The sequence below is a fragment of the Acipenser ruthenus genome, chromosome 4, assembly GCF_902713425.1.
Source record: "Acipenser ruthenus chromosome 4, fAciRut3.2 maternal haplotype, whole genome shotgun sequence".
NCBI classification, from domain to species: domain Eukaryota; kingdom Metazoa; phylum Chordata; class Actinopteri; order Acipenseriformes; family Acipenseridae; genus Acipenser; species Acipenser ruthenus.
The window spans coordinates 67,369,863-67,383,226 of NC_081192.1; positions in this window are offsets into that span (position 1 = coordinate 67,369,863).

Sequence of the window (13,364 nt, forward strand, 5' to 3'; positions counted from 1 at the left end):
GTTCATTTAGATATCTCTAAATCATGTTAAGATATCTTGAAATAACTTCCTGTTCATTTAGAAATGTCTCTAAATCATTTAGAGATATCTCGAAATGAACAGGAAGTTATTTTGAGTTATCTCTAAATTATTTAAAGATACTTCTAAATGCATTTTAGATATCTCATTTAAAGCTTCATTTAAAGATATCTGGAAATAATTTTGAGATATCTCTAAATGTATTTTAGATATCTTAAAATGATTTCAAGATATCTTTAAATATTTATAGATATAAACACAAACAAAGCATCAAACGTGGCATAATGTAAACGGAATGGCATCTTTGTACAATTAAGTACAAAAAAGTAATTAGTAATATGGTATATTCGTAAGCCATGCGGTCATAAAATACTGTAAAAGTATTGTTCATCTGTCATACTGCAAAAGGTTACAACAAAACACTCAAACAATACCCAAATTAAACTTCAGCAAATGAATAATAGAATACAGTTGTGAACTGAATTCCAAAGTAATTTTTCAAAGTGTGGGGTGTCAATCATCTGGAAATGGAAAAGTAACTGCTTGTTCACAGTTTTGGTTTTGCATATTTGCATGAGCCAAATGCATTCAGTGTGCTGGCCCACACTGTAGAGTACTTTGAAATCAGCCAACAATGATATCTTGGAGGAGCAGGGAAAACTACAGTGCCAGCTCTTGTATCAAATTACTCTGGAATTCAATTCCAGGTTCTATCCGGAGCACCAAGACAGACAATATTCTTAAATCCAGATTTGTCTTGTAAATGCTACACACAGGATGCTTAAATTGACTTAGTTGCCACATTAAGTTTTCATTGGATTTGACGGAATCATCATCAACAATACACAGAAAACAAAGAAAGCTAATACAAAACAAAACAAAAAGTTTGAAGTGTGCCACCAGAGTCTGTATTGTAACCCAGGTGCTGGGTTGTGTCATTGAAGCTGTCAAGCACCCACCACATCTCATATGAAATTGTTGGATTCTTGGCCACATTAATGTGACTGATAAGGAGTGATTCGGGTGGTCTTTCATTTACTGTGTGTATTGCGTTAACACTATGGTAATAAACTACGTGAGCACAAAGGAAAAGCAGCAAAAGAAAACTTCCCTGGGGAATGTCATTGACTATGTAGGAGGATGACAATTCCCCAAAACATTTTAGATTACCAGACGGAGATAAAGAAATTCAAAACTTTCAAAACTGTCTGGCCAGAAAGTGAAGGATTTTTCTATGACCCCCACCAGTCCATGACTTTCTGCATTATAGATTACTTTTATAAATACCATAAGCCCCGAGTTTAATCATTGCCTTATTTTATTTATTTATACATTTGATTATAAGTTTAAATGTTGTCATTTTTTAGTACAGTCAAAACCTCTTCACAAAGCAAAAACTTTTTTTCTGTTAAGATAAAATTGTTAATAATGAAAAAAAAAACGCATGAAGAAGACTAGAAATGTTACCAATGATTCTGGCTGTTAATGGCCGCGTTGGTTAAGGTAGATCTCATATTTATTTTTTGGTCTTTCAATTACTTGTTTTTGAAAAATGAATACATTTAAAATAAATGTTGGCAATATGTATTACCGTAATATAATGCTACCCTCACACAATAATTAATCACACATTATATCAAGGGATGGCTTACATCTCAAGGAATGCTTCTTCCTAATTTATTTTTTTTTTACTTTACTGCCTATTGCAGCAGATTACGTTCCCCGTCCATCGACACAAGAGGTTAATTCACTTCTTGATCACACTATTTCAGAGTGGACAGCTCAATCCCTCTTCCATCTCAGATTTGATTGTAATGGTATTGCCTTTTGTACCCTGGGAGGCCTCCAGCTGCATTCGGTGCGCTTTATGACACTTAAATGGTCAGGCTACAATTTTTTCCATCTATTCAAAAAATACTGTTAATAACTCATATCGAATGGGACTTCTCTTTCGGCCTAGGCACTGAAGGATTTCAGTTTTTTATTGGATGCATGAGGGCTACCTAGCCACTGTAACAAAAGGGTTAATTAATCTGCTGGAATTTACTGCATTTCCTGTAACATTGCACTCAGTGTGACAGTCCCTAAGAGATACAGACGCCATATTTACAACCTTGTTAAAGTATTCAGTAATGCAGTCTGCATATACTGACCTCCTCCTCCTATATCTAACTTTACAAGAATAACCATTCATCACCTGTGATGGATTTGTGTAATATATCTGAGCCTTTTCATGAGGTCCCAGTAAATAGTAAAATAATCATTTATTGATTATTCGAAAATGCAAGTAATATTGTAATGACTTAGTACCGGACCTTAGGGTCTAAAATAAATAAGAGAGAGGCGGCAAATGTCAGTGCTGAAGGGGCATGTAGAACATCTAAATTACCTTCTAACCATGGTGTCTGAGTGTAACTTAAAATGAAGCAAAAGTGACCAATGAAAGTACCAGTGGGGAGAAAAGCAAATTAACCTCCAGATGAAAAGCAGAATGCAGAGCACTAGACTAAATGGAAGTTGTCCAGGAAGAAACTCTGTAATGGGAAGAAAGACACGTTGAGGGAGATGAACATTTCTGAGGACGATATTGGTAATATTCAATCCTTCATAATAATATGGTCTCCATTAACAAAGCTTTAACTCAAGGTTTTTAAAATACAATCTAATGTTCATGAAACTGTTTTAGACAGTTATTGGCTTTTTTCATGAACGTCTAATTATTTTAGTCATACAAGTATAGGGTAGTATTACTCTAAACACCCACATTTTAAATAAACCCCTTCTCTGCTGAGGCCCTGGTGACTCCCTGTGCTACAGGCATTTTGTGATTCTGGGACTCGCCTGTTTACATCAAAATTACTATGTTTTTAGATACCCCTGGCAAACTATATATTGTTTTTTTTGCCAGACTCTTAAGTTTGTATTGGTGCCAGGTTTTTGTGGTTTACTTGATCATGTGTAGAAATTACGTACAAATAGTAGCCAAGGTTTAGGAGGGGTGTGACAGGATGTGAGTGCTGTGGTAAAACAAGGGAATGTCCAAACAGTAATGCTCTGCCAAAACATCTGTGTTTATTATAAAACAAAAAATAATAAGCTCCCCCTCTACCAGCAATGGTATCGGGGGGGAACACGGCAGGTTATAGTCCTGATATAAACAAAAATATACACTCCAAAACCACAATCCTCCTTGCACAAAAGTGTGCTGTTTTAATCCGGGAATGGTGGTAAGTGTCTTCTGCTGTGCTGTGCTGAGGGATGTGCTCAGGGGTCTGTGATGGCTCTGTGGCTGCAGCTCCTGGCTTTACTCCTCCTCTGCAAAATACAACAGAACAAAAACAATAACAAGTGCTGCGGCCGTCTATTACGTTTTAGAGCAAGGCCCGGCACTGACGTAGCTGCTTCCCCTTTGTACCACAAAACTCCTCCCTGCAAACAACTGCTGATCTCTCTTATCTCTATTTATTTATTATTATTATTATTTATTATTTATTTCTTAGCAGACGCCCTTATCCAGGGCGACTTACAATCGCAAGCAAATACAAATACATTCAAGTGTTACAATATAAGTCATACAATAAGAACAAGAAATACAATAATTCTCAAGTGTGACAAACCACAATTCAATAATACAGCAGATAATAGTGAAAGTTACATCAGGATATGATTAAATAGTGATAGTTACAGCAGGATATGATTAAGTACAAAATACTACAGATTAAACACTTGGCAGATTACAATATTCTGAGGTACAGGATTAAATGCAGTAAAATAGGGGGCAGATAAGAGCAAAATAAAGCATATTTAAATGAAGGGTGATAGTGTCCCAGGATACAACAGAGGAGTTCTACAGGTGCTGTTTGAAGAGGTGAGTCTTTAGGAGGCGCCGGAATGTGGTCAGGGACTGGGCAGTCCTGACATCTGTAGGAAGGTCGTTCCACCACTGCGGAGCAAGGGTGGAGAAGGAGCGGGCTCGGGAGGCAAGGGAGCGTAGTGGAGGTAGAGCCAGTCTTCTAGTGCAGGCGGAGCGGAGAGGTCGAGTGGGGGTGTAGGGAGAGATGAGGGTCTGGAGGTAGCTGGGTGCAGTCTGATCAAGGCATCTGTAGGTTAGTACAAGAGTCTTGAACTGGATGCGAGCGGTGATCGGGAGCCAGTGGAGCGAGCGGAGTAGTGGAGTAGCGTGGGCGAAGCGAGGTAGAGAGAACACCAGGCGAGCAGCAGAGTTCTGGATGAGCTGGAGCGGACCGGTGGCGGACGCAGGGAGGCCAGCCAGGATGGAGTTGCAGTAGTCTAGGCGGGAGAGTACCAGGGCCTGGACCAGGAGCTGGGTAGCATAGTTGGTGAGGAAGGGTCGGATTCTTCGGATGTTGCTCAGGAAGAATCTGCAAGTGCGTGCCAGAGTGGAGATGTGCTGGGAATAAGAGAGGCAGGGGTCCAGGGTGACTCCAAGGTTCTTAGCTGAGGAAGAGGGAGAGAGTGTGGTAGATTCCAGAGGAACAGAGATAGAGAGATCAGAGGAGGGGGAGGAGGAGGGAAAGAAAAGGAGGTCAGATTTAGAGAGGTTGAGTTTGAGGTGATGCAAGTGCATCCAGGAGGAAATAGCAGACAGACAGGTAGAGATACGGGAGGAGATGGTGGAGTCAGAGGTGGGGAAGGAGAGGAAAATCTGAGCATCATCAGCATAGAAATGGTATGAGAAACCTTAGGATGCGATGAGGGGGCCCAGGGAGCGGGTGTAGAGAGAGAACAGGAGAGGACCCAAGACTGACCCTTGGGGGACTCCAGTTAAGAGAGGGTGAGGTGTGGAGGTTGCTCCACGCCAGGTTACCTGGTAAGTGCGGTTGGAGAGGTAGGAGGAGAACCAGGCCAGAGCAGTGCCAGAGATCCCCAGGTCAGCAAGAGATGATAGTAGAATATTCCTCTTAAATCCACCACCCTCTATCTCTCCTCATCCACCAAAAACCTCAGTGTCACCCTCGACCCCACCCTCTCCTATACTCTCAGCACATCTGTACTCTGGCACACTCCTGTCGCTTCTTCCTGAGCAGCATACGCAGAATTCGCCCCTTCCTCACCAACTACTCCATGCAGCTCCTAGTTCAGGCTCTGGTACCGTCTCGCCTTGACTACTGCAACTCCCTCCTGGCCGGCCTCCCTGCTTCCGCTATCTGTCCATGCCAGCTCATCCAAAAAATAAATCATTCTTATCCATTTATTGTACTTACTACTTGCTCTTAATGGAATTTACTCTTCTAAGCAAATATTTTTACTGTAAGTTTAACTGTTTTAGTCAAAATCGCTCCCTAACATAATTATTTACTGTATTTTTTTTATTTTCTCCTATTAAAATTTGCTCCTATTTACTACTGACTTTATTGTATCTTATAACTGCTCTTATCTGTAATGTGATATTTTGTAACAACTGTAAGTCGCCCTAGATAAGGGCGTCTGCTAATAAATACATAAATAATAATAAGTAATACAGTTATTACAACACAGTACATCTTTTGGTAACACTTTATTTTAGTTATCCGTTATAAGTCTGCCTTTGCGAGAATTTTACAAATTCTGTATATTATAAGTGAGCATGGTACCCAGTGAAAAACAGGATGCTCAGTGCGCAAGGGGCTCAGCATACACGGTGCATGCGGTGTACATAGTGCACGGTGCACACGTAAATTGGTACTACACTAGTGCTCATACGGTACTGCACTGTACGCGGTGCACAAGATGCCCACGGTACTCGGCACATGGTACGCAGTGTTAATACCCTTGCTGTAACGCTAATAAGTGTACACACTACGTTAGCACTTACCCGTGTTCAACGCAGTGCGAGCAGTGCCTCAGTGCTAATGCACAAAGTCAGGCCCATGTCAGGGTCCAATCCCTGTATGGCCTGTAACGCCATCATCCCAAAGGAGGATAAACATACCCTCTGCGTGCGGTGCTTGGGCATCCCACATGCCACCATGGCCCTTTAGAGGGATGTGGCATTTAGTGTCTGTGAGGCTTTTCAGCCCCGACTGAAAGAGGCTCGTCTAGAGAGAGCCATGAGGGCGAGCTCCGTGTCCTCCGCGGCAGGACCATCAGCGGCTCTGGGTGCCCCAGACGTCCTGTCCCAGGGCTCCCTGCTGGACATTCCCAATGCGCAGGCCACCCGCAGTCGCTCTCCATCTCCGCAAGCGAGACAGGTGAAGCGTTCTAAGCAGGCGAGGGACATTATGGACCTCAAGGCCCAGATGGCCCAGGTCCTAGAGCTCTTGGCTAAACAGGCGCCAGCGGCCCAGGCCCCTGTCCAGGCCCCACTGCAGCCCCAATTGCCATACCCCCCCACCCCTCTCCCAAGGAAGTGCATGGGGGGTGGGAAGGGTCGCCTCAGCTCCGGGGACAGAGCTTCTTTCTCCTCTGAAATGCAAGTGGGTGAGACCCTTGCTGAGGAAGAGCCTGGCTCTGAGAGTGCCTCAGAAGCCAGTACCACCCCGTTGTCCAGCTCGGTCGCGGCACTCATGGGATGTGCTGCAGCTTTCCTGCAGGTCCCCCGGACGCCAGCGGCAGAACCATGCCTGTCTGTTTTCCGGACACAGGCGCTGGCTCCTCACCCTCAAAGGTTCCTGGCTTTCCCAGACCTAGGGTCCTAGTGTACTAAAACAGGCCGCACTGCTCGCCTCCTTGGAAGGTGCGGATAAGCTCGGCCTGGCGGGGTTCCCCCCGGTAGACTCCACCATCGTGGCCCTGGTTAAGGCCCCGCAGGTGGGTGGTCTTGCTAGAGACCCAGCGTGCCCGAACCCTCAATGCAGGGTGAAGGAGATGCATTTAAAGTGAGCGTATGCAGCAAAAGCGCAGGCAACTCGCTTAACTAATACAGCGAGTCTGCTGACCGCATATTTGGACGGTGTACTGCTCGAGGCCCCGCTCCTCGAGCCAGTGGCCACGGAGCTGCGTCTCCTGTCCAGTACGCTGCTGCAGACCTCCAGTCTCCAAGAGCAAGCTCTTGGCCGGAGCCTAGCTAGCTTAATTGTGGCTCGAAGACAGCTGTGGCTGTCACAGGCCAGAGTCCCTGATGCGGATAAGGCCGCGCTGCTTGACGCGCCCATATCCTCAGGACATACTTTTGGGCCAACTGTGAAGGAGATATTGCAAAAATCCTCTGCATGGGGAGGGAACACATTGTTAAGAATTTAAAGAACAAGCAACCTGCTGACCTAATTTTAGAATTCATTTTAGACACATTATTTGTAGGGTGCTGCCAGAAGGGGGAACCAGATCACTAAATAACTGAATAGCTAGTCTCTAGGGCCATTAATTAATCTTAATAATAGAGTTTTTATTTGACTTGGTTTTAACAGAACAACACTGGCTATATTTAAAACAAAAATAGAGGTAGAAACAATACGATTGTGTCACTAATATTCCTGAAAAAAAAATCCCTTGACCCTGTTCTTTTTTTTATTTTGACAACAGTTGACAACAAACTTTTAAGTGCTGCACCAGTAGGTCTCATTTACTTGCTTTATTATGTTCTATCAATTGTATCTTCTCTTCTTTATCTGTATCTCGTGAAACACATGACTGTTTTGTTTTTGTCTACCTTTCAATCCCACCTGTCCATTGATTGAAATCCTAAAATTATGTAAAAACTGTCATTTGCTTCATTAATAGGTAGGTTTCTCATTTAAATGTAGAATAGTTATTCCGCCACCTTTATGTGAATTGCACCCCTTCCACCTTTCAGAAACCAGCAGAAAAATGTTTAATTTTCTGATGGAAACAAGAGTCAGGTTAAAATAAGAGTCGTGTTAAAACAGACGGAGACAGCGCATTTCGGACTGTCGGAAGACACTTTTGATATTCAGGGCCAATGTCTTTGTTTGATGTAAATTACTTGCAGTCCTGCAGTTTATAAAATAAACCATTTCATGAAACGAACTCAGGGATTAAAAAGAGTATTGTCTTTGTCCAGATTCATGTTTTCTGAATATGTAGAACTATACAGTACATATAAGAGATATTGCTACACAATGTGGCTTTTATGTTCATGTATAGTTACAGATTGTGTATGAAAACCTGGTGTTTAAAATTTTTTATGGTGCCCCAGTGTTAAAATTGTCTTTTTTTTTTTATCAATTCGCCAAATATTTTGGACTTAAATATTTATGGAATTCCAGTAATTCGTCATTTTTACAATTATGTCTTTGAAACAACCCTTATGTGACATACAACAAGCAAAGATGGTCTCATCTCCATTCATGGCCTATATTTCACACAATTCAAAACTCGTTTTGTCTGCCAGTGTACTGTAAGGTATACATGTATGAATACGATGTCACTGCATTAATCTATTGGCAGGCCTTACTATACAGCCTCAAGACAAATATTCTTTGAAATCCTCTGCTTACTTCGACTACTTTCATATTTCTTAAAACACAAAGTTGGTAACCAATAGAAAAACTATATTTCACTATTACATAATTAGTCACTTTACACTGTCACTGGATAAACTACATAGCCTAGATACTAGTCCTACTCTAGCTTTGTACAATGAACTAATAATGATACACAGCTGGCTAGCCAACATTACATTCACATTATACTTAGCAGACACAAATTTCCAACAAAGTGCACTTAACTAATCAAAACTACAGAGACACAGTGTAGCCACTGTTCTATTTTACATGTTTTATTTAAATAGTTTTTTTATATAAGATACATACTTTCAAAAAATAGTTGTAATAGTTAATATGGTACAATAGTTTACTTCACTATTTATAGTTTGCAATTTAGTTTTCAAAACTAAAACGCTATCCATATGGTGACCACATTTTCATCACTAATTAAGCCATTTAAATATATGCGATTTTAATGGTTATTTAAATAGCCATCCTCTCACTCTTAATATTATCTTTTTTTTTTTAAAGCAGCTAGCTAATTTCAGTACACTTCTGGGTGTATAATTTGTGGCTAATTAGTTTAAGTTGCCATATTGTGTTATGCGTATTGCATACTTTTATATTGAGTTTAATATTAATAATAATCCATTAAAAATACATTTACGTTTTGGCATTTCTTGTTTTAGGCTCCATGTGTTGACGTTGTTCATGGGATTTAACCTGGTGGATTCAGATTCTTGCAACCTTTCCCTGCTCTGTCTGGGCTAAATCCCGCCAGAACTGAACAGCTACAAAATTACCATATTACACACAATTGTAGCTTCATATTGAATATAAACTAAATGAAAATATTTATTTTGCCAGCTAAATCTGAAGCGAAATGAGCTCCCCACCCACTGGAGTGTTTGATTTGGCATTGTATGGTGCAGAGCTGCCCTTACACTCCGAGAGCCAATGTCTCTCCTTCCCCGCCTTCTCTGCATACAATGCCAAAAAAATGTACACATTTCAAAACTTTTAATGTGTTTGTTTAACATTTATGTATTAACCCTTTGCTGCCTACGCGGAATGACCATATTTGGTCATGAATATGATCACTTTGTGTTTAAACGCTTCTAGTTTTGGAACCTTAAATCAGAAATTAAACCCCAATACATCCACAGAAAGGCATTAAGTAGATCTTTAAGTGATATAATGTATACTGTTGTGGGATCTACTTTTCATATGAGCTACACCTCCCAAAAAATTATCAAAATGTAAAATAAATATTTTTAAAAACTGCCGATTTCAACCTCTTTCCAAGTTTTATATAAAAAAAACCTACAGTATATAGTAGCTGTGCAATTTTCCTAGGATTTCAAATCTGAAATCAGACTTGAAATACCTTGTACAGTTGCAGAGCTAGACAAGGTTTTACAATGCATAGCATTTTAGAAACATCAACCTCCGAAATGGCAAATGCAGACCAGGCCTAAGACTTGGAAACATTACCCTGTTTGAGATACAATTATATTTATTTAAGTATAAAAATACATATTTTTTTATTAGACAAAACTTTGATATGAAGATTTTTATTTTCAAAACTATAATAAAAATCAGACTGAAAACCTTGTATTGCAAAACATTTATATTTTATAACACAACAAATGAATCGTTAAGACGAAGAATCATATATGTGAAATCCAAGGAGTTTTGAGCTATTCAATCTTTTTTATTTAAAGTACTAAAGACAATGTCCTGAGATGCATTACCTGAATCATATTTATCCTTCTGTAGGCCTTCATTTTTCCTTAAATTATTTTTTCAGTGGGATTTATTAATTAGGTTTTACAGTATGTCTCCAGCTGTGATTTTGTTATTTTGTGGAAGAACAGTATATATTACATGACAAGAAATATTTAATTAAAAAGTTTAATATTTTTCCAAAATACATTCCAATTTTAAATAAATTCATTAGGGCAACATTAAGTAGTTTTACAAAATAATTTACAATAAAACAAAATTAGGAACACCATCCATTAATCCAATGTCAAACGTAAAATGGGCCACCATGAACAGTGGTAGTGATTAGCTTGTACTGCTTAGTGGTCTACTGTGCCTGCTGGTTTTCATTTCAACCAATCTCTCAGTTACTTAATTGAACCAATTATTGGCTTAATTAGTCAAGTTTATCAGGTGTTCCAGATCTTTAGCCACTGATGATGTAAAGACACCTATAAAACCTGTTGGATAGGGGCTCGCCAGGGCCAGGGTTGGAGACCCCTGCTCTAGGGTATGCCTGGAGAAACATGGGTTTGCAATCTGGATGTAGATCCTCGCTTCCGTCCCATGACCCATTTCTGCCAGGTCTCTAACTGGCTATGGCTCTTTCTGGCGTAAAGGTGCCACATATCCTCAGCTGAAGATTAAGAAAAAATAACAGAGAAGAATCATAAAACACCTAAACATTTTTTTCTGTACTTTTATTGAAGATGAAGAGTAACATGATGGCAAACTACATGTCTGGATTACCTCAAAAAATTATTTCTTTATATCTGAGATACTAAACCACATGGAGTATTTTATGCATACCTGAGACTCTGAGCCACATGATGGTAGTGATGTGCAGAGTTGGAGGGTGCTTTAGAACAGAGTCAGGAAGCTTCCTGAAGTCTTCAGTCTTCATGTCTTGAATCTTGAATGGAGAATCTGGTCTGGCATCTGTTATCATGTTTCACATCATCAGAAAGGTGTAGCATGGCAACCTTGCGTCGCTTTTCTATTAGAGCAAATGAACAATGACAAGGTAGAAAGGAATGTCCCGAAAACATAAACTTCTGTTCAACTTGTGTGAAGTAACATAAAAACAACAGAAATTAGGTTTAGCTTCCTTCAGTTGTTGTTCTACCCACAACATCGGTCACTGTTTATTTTCTGTAAATTATGAGTTTTCGCTCCTTTGCTTTGGCCAAGGGATTGAATTTTGCTTGGACCCATTTTAAGATGCAGCTTGCCATTTCCAGTGATCCTCTTTTGGCAATACCTTCATGCCAGACACACATTGTTGCAGGTTCATCAGTACCAAGCTCCTGAATCCACACATTGCAGTTTGACAGCTGGCGTTGATAGTACACATTAGAATGTGTACGATTGGGAGTATAGATAACAGACTGCAGATCAACATATATAACATGGCAGTCCTGATTGGCTCTAACCCACTCTGCATCTTCACGTAGCTGTGTTTAATTGATTAGTTAATGCAATTAATTGATTGTACAGTTTGTCACACTTTGAGCATGTGCCACTTCTGGGTTGTCCGAAGCGAAGGTTTAACTGCTGAAATGTGTCTCTGTAAATCCAACATTTTGCAGTCGAGTTCAGAAATGTTTCCTTATACAGCCTAAACATCCCCAAAGTTTAAATCTGGGTTGAGGTAAGACCTGTCAACATTACCTTTTGCTCTTGAATAGTGATTAGGCTGTTAAGGAAAAGAAATATCATACTGTTCTTTGTTGACCCATATGAAATTTTCTATAGAATTCTATAGTACAATTACTATATAATATACTATAGTAAAAGTCCTATAGGATTTTTGACAGATTCTATAGAATTCTATAGTACTTGTTCTATAGTATTTGTGGTACGTATTCTATAGTACTTGTGTTACTGTAGCATTTCTAGTTCTGCTTTTTTGTGCTGGTCTTCTTGTAGAACTTCTTGTGACTCTATTCAACACCAACACCAAAATAGAGACTATGACAAAACTTTGACAACCATTTATCACTATTGTTACCTGAAGAAGACCCAAGGCACACTATTAAAACATAACTCCCATTTTATTCACACATAACATTGTGTTGTGGTTTTATTACTACATTACATTGTGCTGTACATTTGTATTAATTTACATGTAATATAGCGCTTATCTCTGCTGCCTCTGCACCACCTTTGAGCAATTATTAACTTTTTGTCTAATCAAAGTTTTAACTGAGACTTCGGTATGATCTGGAAATTCCTTCATTACTGCACCTATAAAAATATAAAAGCAACCAATTAGATTCATGTCAAATTGAAAATGAAATGACAATTGAAAATGCATATTATTGAACATTGTATAAAGATTTTAGATTAAATACATTAAAAAAGCAAATGTTTTAGGTCATTTTTATTTTATTTTTTTTTAACGGAATGAATGCAAATGACAAAAATGCATATTATTGAAAAGGGAAATGTTAATGAAATGCAGACAATAAAGAAAAACTGCTTAACAAAACTTAACTGGTTATAAATCAATTAAACTTAAACTTTGTTATCTCACTATACACATTTAAATACTGAAATTAGGAAACACAAAGTTATACTGCAACAAATAAATAATAATAATAACTTACAAATGACTGAAAGCAACTCATTTTTCGGAGTGCCAGAATGTGACGAACACCCTCCAGTAGCACTGTGCCTTGACTTGTAATCCATGGAGTACAAGCCATGCATCAGGTCTTTAACAAATTTCTGTGCAGAATGGCGAGCACACTTCTGTACAAGTCCTGCACTGATGAACTGTAAGAATAAATGAGAAAATGAACATTTATTAGCAACTAAAAAGATACTCATGAATTATTCTCATGAAAACTTTATGAAGTTTAATAGTTTATTTAAGGAATCCTTAACAACCATATACTATATATATATATATATATATATATATATATATATATATATATATATATATATATATATATATAATACACTAGATATGTCGCCAGGCGACGGAGGGCGTGCTAAGCAGCCGCCACCTTGGAGCAGTCAGTGCTCTTGCAGTCTCATTGGATATCGTTGAAATGGGACTGGATGTTGTATAGTTTGTTTACATATTAACTGTGGCGTAACTAAGAGCAATGACCGCAGTAAGATGGTGCCTGACTAGCACATGGCAGCTATAGGAGTGGAATGCCGGCGACGTATCTAGTGTATTATATA